This window comes from Myotis brandtii, unplaced genomic scaffold, assembly GCF_000412655.1.
Source record: "Myotis brandtii unplaced genomic scaffold, ASM41265v1 scaffold328, whole genome shotgun sequence".
NCBI lineage: Eukaryota > Metazoa > Chordata > Mammalia > Chiroptera > Vespertilionidae > Myotis > Myotis brandtii.
In genome coordinates, this window is record NW_005362626.1 from 3,085,536 (window position 1) to 3,093,859 (window position 8,324).

The 8,324-nt window shown below is 43.0% G+C and overlaps 1 protein-coding gene across 1 annotated transcript in view; it reads right to left on the bottom strand.

Moving 5' to 3' along the window:
- The window catches only part of CMBL (carboxymethylenebutenolidase homolog (Pseudomonas)), a 47,512-nt gene that overhangs the window by 38,196 nt on the left and 992 nt on the right, over positions 1 to 8,324 (bottom strand). The gene's annotated exons all lie outside the window — the stretch shown is intronic.

The following is an 8,324-nucleotide window of genomic DNA, read 5'->3' on the forward strand; positions in this document are numbered from 1 at the left end:
GGGAGAGGAAACCAGGCATTGCTATGTGACATCATTACCTGGATGGAGGGAAGGACACTTAGTGTATTAGCCTTTTATATATATAGATTTTTGTAAGTGTGGCTTACCTCTCTCTCTCTCTCTCTCTCTCTCTCTCTCTTTCTCTCTGTCACATCACTTGTTTTAGGGGAAGCCAGCAGGCCTATGAAGAACTGAGGCTTCACCCTAACCGGTTTGGCTCAGTGGATAGAGCTTCGGCCTGCGGACTGAAGGGTCCCAGGTTCGATTCCAGTCAAGGGCATGTACCTTGGTTGCGGGCACATCCCCAGTAGGGAGTGTGCAGGAGGCAGCTGATCAATGTTTCTCGCTCATCGATGTTTCTAACTCTCTATCCCTCTCCCTTCCTCTCTGTAAAAAATCACTAAAATATACTTAAAAAAAAAAAAAAGAACTGAGGCTTCTGGCCAAAGCCAGCAAAGAATGCAGGCTTCTTTCCAACAGCTATGTGCCTAGGCCATCTTGGACACAGATCCTCCAGCTCCAGTCAGGTTCAGATCTGGACAGTGTGCTCCTGAGAGATCCTGAGCCAAACCACCTGGCTAAGCCATGCCCAGATTCCTAACTCTCAGAAGCTGTAAAAAATACCAAGAAACTTTTAAAGTCACTGTGTATCAACCATGTGATCCTGGGGCCTTGCCGACCCTGGAAACACGGTCCCTCCAGGCCTAGCCAATTCCAGAGAGAGAGCACGTGCTTTCACAGGCAAACCTGCTAATCCAGAGCCCATACCCAACCACTTCCTTGATCGAACTCTCACAGAGCTCTCACACTCTGGGCCACTGTCTGCCTGGACTAATCACCCCCAGGACATCTAGCAGACCAGAGACAGCCCCTGTGTCCCAGAGCCACTGAAATCATTCAGACCAGCCAATCCTAAGCTCGCTTACCCTGCCTCACCTGTTCCTCCCTGTGGAAACCACATTAAAGGCTCTTGCCCACATTTCCCCCTGACTCTCTCTGCCTCTGAATTGACTTTGGCTTCCCATGTAACCCACCGGGAGCATGGTGTGGCCCCTTCTCTTGGGATGTGTGAATATGATAAACTCTCTTTTTAATGGCAGGCATCTTCTGATCTGTTGAACTTGCCATACCTAAATAATAATAAAGCCTACATTTAAAATACTTTCAGCCGAAACCGGTTTAGCTCAGTGGATAGAGTGTCGGCCTGCGGACTGAAAGGTCCCAGGTTCGATTCCGGTCAAGGGCATGTACCTGGGTTGCGGGCACATCCCCAGTGGGGAGTGTGCAGGAGGCCTTCCTCTCTGTAAAAAATCAATAAAATATATTTTTAAAAAATAAATAAAATACTTTCAGTGATTTAGGATACTTTGTTACACAATACCAGATAATTAATACAGTAAAAATATATATATACTTTTCCTGCATACCACTAATGCCATCTTCCCACCTAAAAAACTCTTTCCTTTTTTTTTTAATCCTCATCCCAGGATATTGTTTCCACTGATTCTTAGAGAGAGTAGATGGGAGGGAGGAGGGAGAGAGAAAGAAACATCGACATGAGAACGACACATCAACCGGGGCCGGGAATTGAACCCTCAAGCCTTGGGTCCAAAGGCCGATGCTCTAACCACTGAGCACCAGCCAGGGCAATAATCCTTGCTTAATAGCATTAATACCTAGGACACCTTATAAATGTTCTCCGTCTCCCCGAACATGTCTTTTACAACTGGTTTGTTGGAGGACAGGGTCCAAATAAGGCCCACATATTACATTTGATAAAATTTTCAAGTCTCTTTTCAAAGTAAAATTTTTATTTTTTTAAAATAAATTTGTATTGATTTCAGAGAGGAAGGGAGATAGAAACATCAATGATGAGAATCATTGATCAGCCTCCTGCATGCCCTCTACTGGGGATCGAGCCCACAACCCAGGCATGTGCCCTGATAGGGAATGGAACCTGGGACCCTTCAGTCCACAGGCCGACACTCTATCCATTGAGCAATACCGGCTAGGGCTCAAAGTAGAATTCTTAAAAAGACAAAACCTGAGTCTCCCATAACATAAAGGAACTAGGTATCAAATATTTCATTAACTCACAAATGAGGGAAGCAGTAGGTTGGCTAATTGGTTGAAAGAAACTTTGAGAAACTAAGGCTACACAGGCATTGGAAAATAACTGCTAAGTTAGATTAGAAAAAAAGCCTGGTTAATAACCTCCAAGGCAATAAACCTGATCATCAAAATGTTCTTTTTCTTTTGAAAATTCAAAATGTTTTTGATTGTTGCTACCAGACAGAAATCATTTGCATCTCTACCAGACAAAATTAATCTCAATTGCTCTGAGAACCATTGACATCACTGTCATATTGTACATGTCATCCTCTTCCCTCACAGAATTGCAAAACATCTTAATTAATCTTAAATAGCCTGAAGCAAAGCTGCACCCCCCAGGGCGTTAGTGCCCCAGCATGATATTGAAAGGACAGGACATTGGGTCATCCGTTTCTATTTCCAAGTCTGGAGAGTTTACTTTTTCTTATCGCTCTTCTCATCTAAAAATTGAGTCATTATCTTATAGAAAGCCCCACATTCTGACTTGATGTGCTTGCTTTAATCAAATGTGATTTTTTAAACCAACATCTAGTTGCTAAGAATAACACCATGTTATTAAATGGATGAAATGATTTGCGTCAATAGGATTTATTAAATCATGGGATGCTGCAATAATGTTTTATTAATTTATGCATTTTCATCACTAACTATAAATTCTAACACATAGGATTTACTGTGGGTATGCTCCAGGGAAGGGTGTGGGCTTGCCTTGGAAGGCATAACCCTGAGGTTTTCATTTGATTGTTGACCTAAGACACAATTCACCTCTCCTGCTCGTCCAGGAGTCCTTCGGTGTCTAACAGACACAGGTTTCCTGGTGGTTTTCTTTGAAGCCCTGGGCTTTGAAACCACGTGAGGGGCTCTCCTTGCCCACCAAGGGGGGACTGCTGTCAGCTCACTGGAGAATGAGTGAACAGGGGGCCCTGGGGACAGGTTCAGGGGGTTAGCCTGGGACAAGCTCCCCTGGCTGCAAGTCTCCTGAAGGCCCTTAGAGTTTAGGAGGTGCACGCCTGTGGGGGGAAAGAGGGGAAAGGTGAGGATGTGCTCCCAGGAGGGAGAGCACACGGTAACCTCAATTTAATAACCAATAAGAGAATAAGGATTTAGGACTTGTAACTTTCACATATTGTAAATTAAATGTAAAGCCAAAATAAACATCTGACAGTTTTTCTGTACCCAAAACCGCCCTCAAGGATGCCAAAACACATTATCAACAAATTCATGCAATTTCTAGCTGCCAACATATTGAGTACTTTCTAAGGTCAAACCAAAAATGCATCAAATTAAAACAAAAAATTATTTTTATCTCTCCACCTTCAGATCATGTGTAAAATTGGTCTGTTCCAAGCTACCACTTTAGTCTATTTGTATCTATTATATGGATTTGATCTTACTTTGTCTTGAGTTGTCACAATTTGTGGGACATATCAAATCATGTTTTTTTACAAAAGATATCTACACTAATAAAAGAGAAACATGGTAATTGGCGTACGACCGCTACCCTTTTCATTGGCTAATCAGTGAGTATATGCAAATTAACTGTCAGCCAAGACGGCGGCTGGCAGCCAGGCACTGAAGCAAGCATGAGGCTTGCTTGCTGCAGGCTCCAACGTTCTCTGCCTCACTTGCCGGACTCTCAGCTGCAACTCTAAGAAACTATGTACTATGTTGCAAATAAGAAGCTAAACATTGTATCGATGTTTTCAGCAGCGAGGCCTCAGAGCTAAAGCTGGCCCAAATTAAAACAAAAAATTATTTTTATCTCTCCACCTTCAGATCATGTGTAAAATTGGTCTGTTCCAAGCTACCACTTTAGTCTATTTGTATCTATTATATGGATTTGATCTTACTTTGTCTTGAGTTGTCACCAATTTGTGGACATATCAAATCATGTTTTTTTACAAAAGATATTTATCTAATAAAAGTGATAATGCAAAGGAAATGCTCATTTAATCTCCCCCAAAACTACTAGAATAAGCACTTTAAATAAATGTCAAAGTAGCATAAATCATGGCTTAATATGTCTGCTGATAAAGTAGTTTTGAAATAAACAGCATATAGATTTTTAATTAAAATGAGACATTTATAGTAGCTCTATTAATAATTGCCTCAAACTGGAAACAACCCAAACATCTTTCAATGAGTGAATGGATAAACAAATGGTGATACATGCATACAATGGAATACTACTCAGATATAAAAAGGAACACATTACTTATACACCCCCAGACATGGATGGGTGATTGAAAGAAGTCAGTCTTAAAAAGATACATTCTATATGACCCAATGTATATGAACTTCTGGAAAGGCAAGACTAGTGGGTACCAGGGGCTGGGGATGACAGAGGGTTTCATAATACAAGGCACAGGAGGGAGTTTCTGGGGGGATGAAAGGTTCTTGATCCTGATTGTGGTGGTGGGTACACATATTTCCACATATGCTGAAATACACAGAATTGTGCACTGAAGTAAAAAATTTACAGTATGGAAATGTAAATTTTTTAAAATATATTTTTCTTGATTTCAGAGTGGAAGGGAGAGGGAGAGAAATAGAAACATCAATGATAAGAATCATTGATCCACTGCCACTGGGAACTGAGCCCGAAACTCGGGCATGTGCCCTGATTGGGAATCGAACCTGTGACCTCTTGGTTCTTGAGTTGATGCTCAACCACTGAGCCATGCCGGTGGGGCAGAAATTTAAAATATATAAAATAACAGTATCAAAAGTCTAAACAGTAATTTCTTAACTCATCCTTTTTCTCTAGGTATCTGTTGCCCAGTATTCTTGAGATCAGAGGAATACATTGTTATCAATTCCTTAATTTCAAGAGAACCCATAAAAGGTGTATTGTTCAGTCATGTTTTTGGTTTTTTTTTTCAATAAAAGAGCAAAGAAAAGGACAAATCCTGATATTGGGAGATAAGTTTTAATTTAAAGTCTCGAAAAGGAAAAGGTCATGATGTCAGGAAGAGAGCGTGTTGTATACCAGTGTGGAGAGAGCTGCTGGGAGGGAAGCAGTAGCCTTGAAAGGGTGCAGAAAGGAAAGCACAATTTTGCTTATTCAAAGCCAAATGCAAAGGAGGACAGATTCAAACTTCTGTGAGTTAGAAGTAAGCAAAGCACCGGATAAGGACAAAATGAGAAGCAATCAATGAACTCATTTATCAATTTCTTTTTCTTTCACCCTAACTAGCTCTTAGTCTGAATAATAAAACGCCTCAGTTTTGTGTTGTTTTTAAATGGCTAAACATTATTATACTTTGGCATTCAAATTTAAATTTACAGACTTTCTTCTTTTCGTTAAATCTTTTTTATGTTTCTATTAAATTTAGAGAGAGAGGAATGGAGAGGGAGAAAGAAACATCAATGTGAGAAACATTGATCAGCTGCCTCCTGCACACATCATACTGGGGATCAAGCTCACAACCCTGGCTTGTGCCCTGACCAGGAATTGAACTGGGGACCCTTTGGTTCATGGGACGATGTTCGACCAACAGAGCCACTCCAGCTGGGCTCACAGACGTTCTTGAACAACTCCACTTTCTTTCAAAGGTGAAAACACTACCTTACTGTTCTGAAAAGTGGGAAAATACCTGTTTTTAGAGATGAGGCCAGTTTTTATAGTGAAAACTGTTACCGTTTAGGATACTATTTGTATTTGTTATCTACTGTTGCATTAAAAAATGACCCTGAAATTTAGTGGCTTAAAGCAACAATATATTGTTTCTCAAGTTTCTGTGGGTCTCCCCTGGCTCTGAGAGCTGGTGGGAATGCTGAGGCTGGAAGTCTTAGATGGCTTCATTCACTTGTCTGGAGCCTTGGTCTGGCTGTCCACTGGGCTTCTCTTCCACCTGGTCTCTGGGTGCTCCAGGAGATTAAAAATGGAATTTATAATACCACTTAAGGCCTAGTCTTGGAGGTTGCACAATGTCACTTCTGCTGCATTCCATTTGCCAAATCAAGCCCAGAGTCAAGGAGTGGAGAAATAGTTGAACCTCTTGATTTAGGGAGGAGCAGCAAAGTCACCTTGCAAGGGAGTGAGGACTCGGGGACACCATTCGCTGGGGGGCCACAACTTTAACAATGCACCCCACTATTATTAATGATGTTTACTGCTCATATAAACATTAATTAAATTAGCTCTTGGCTCTGAAACTGCAAACAATAAAATTAGGCTAAAGATACATTTTGGTTCAGAAGCTCATAATCATTCCAGCTTTGATATAATTAATCCTTGTTTTAAAACTATCGGAAACCACTTGTAGATGAATCAGAGCAATCTGACCCTGTGGACTTTATGGGGAGTTTAATCATTAGTGAAGAGAAAAGTAATATGGAATCCATTAGCTATTTTAAAATGCTCTATTATTATCTAACCCTATGTCAACTCCCTCTGGTTTCCTGATGTCTAAACATTACACAATGTTGTAGAATTATGAAAGGATCCAATTCCCAAGAAGATGTGGGCAAACCTGAACATAAATTTGAACTGGAGCTGGAAGCCTGGCAGGTCCCTGGAGCAGAAGGTACAAAGGCCAGGATAACAACCCTTGTGCACACAGCTCAGACTTGGCCCTCTGCCACCGCAGGGTGCCAAACCTGCCACACTGTGGCAGTACAGAGGGCGCTCAGGCAATGCAGATGGGGGCCAGGGCCATGCAGACATCTGACCACATCTGTCATCTGGGCTCATTCCAAGAACTCCCTGGGAAGAACGTGGCTACAGGTTCAATCCAAACTCCCTGGCATGGAAGCCAGGCCTCTGTTTACCCTCCTGGGCCTGTCTCCCTCACTCCCATCCCCCTCTTTTTACCACAGTCAAGTTCACCAAGCACTTTCCCATGGCTGGGCTTTACCCCATGCTGTTCCCTGTTCCTTGCTGCAGAGTCTCTCAGATGTGGAGGTAAATATTATTTCAGCTGTAAAGCCATGCTCCCCCCCACACTCTCACCAGAGCCCCCACTCCAACCAGCCACCGCTGGGTGTTCCTGTGGACTTCTCTCTGTGTACAGCCTCTGGAATGGTGATAGCTGGGAGTTGGGATGTCCATCTCCCTTCTCCCCGGAAGGAGGACGTTCTCCCTGGATCCAGCCCTCCCTGAGCCCTATCTACTCCTCTCAATACAGTGAGCAATTGCTCCCAGAAGTCTCCAGAGAGTAGGCTGTCTATAGAGAAGGTTCTTCATCCACACCTGGGTTGCAGATCCATTCCATTGCTTTTTGAATGGCCCCACCCCCCTCTTTCCAAAATACCTAAAATTAGGTCTTTGATGGTTCCTTAAAATGTTAGGATTAGTGTTACTATAAAACTTAGTGATTCCACTCCCAAGTATATAGCCAAGAGAATTGAAAACATATGTCCACACAAATATTTATACATGAATATTCATGGCTGCATTATTCAAAATATCCAAAAAAGTGGATACAACCCAAATGTCCATCAACTAATGAGTGGAGAAACAAAATGTGTTATATCCAAACAATGGAATATTATTGGTGATAAAAAAGAAAGAAATGAAGTACTGATACATGCTACAACCTAGATGAACTGGGGAAGCATTTTGCGAAGCGAAAGAAGGCAGCCACAAAATATCACCTTATGTGATTTCCTTTAGGGGCGGTGGGTGAGGAGGAAGTGGGCAATGGCTTGATTTTACAGAGAGGCAAACGGTCCAAAATCCCCTGTGGTGATGATTGCACAGCCCTGTGAAGATACTAAACCATTGAATTACACACTAAGTGGACCAATGCTATGATATGCGAGTTACAGCTCAATGAAGCAGCTAAAAAATACATGTCCTTTGAGCACTGTCAAAGGGTATCTAGAGGCCCATACATTGTATATCATTTCTGTTCCAGGTGCAAGAGAAAAACGCCTAGGAAACCGCTTCCAGCGCTTGGCCCTGTCGCCTTCTCTTCAAGCCTCCATTTCCCTCTCCTCTCCTTCCCCTTGCGAACCGGGTGGGTGGAGTTTTGGGGGTCGCAGGAAGTGGTGGGGAGCCCTTGGCCCCACGTGCCAGGGAAGGCTGCTTCGAGGTCGTGCCATCTGCGGCCAGGGCGGGTCCCCCGGCAACCCCGAGAGATGCACCCCAGAGGCCCCAGAAGATCCTGAAACCAACCCTAAGGGAACCCCCAGACCAGAGAGGGCTTTTCAGAGGGCGAGGGTGGCGGCCACCGGCCCGCTCCGCCACCGGGCACGCGGCACCTGGA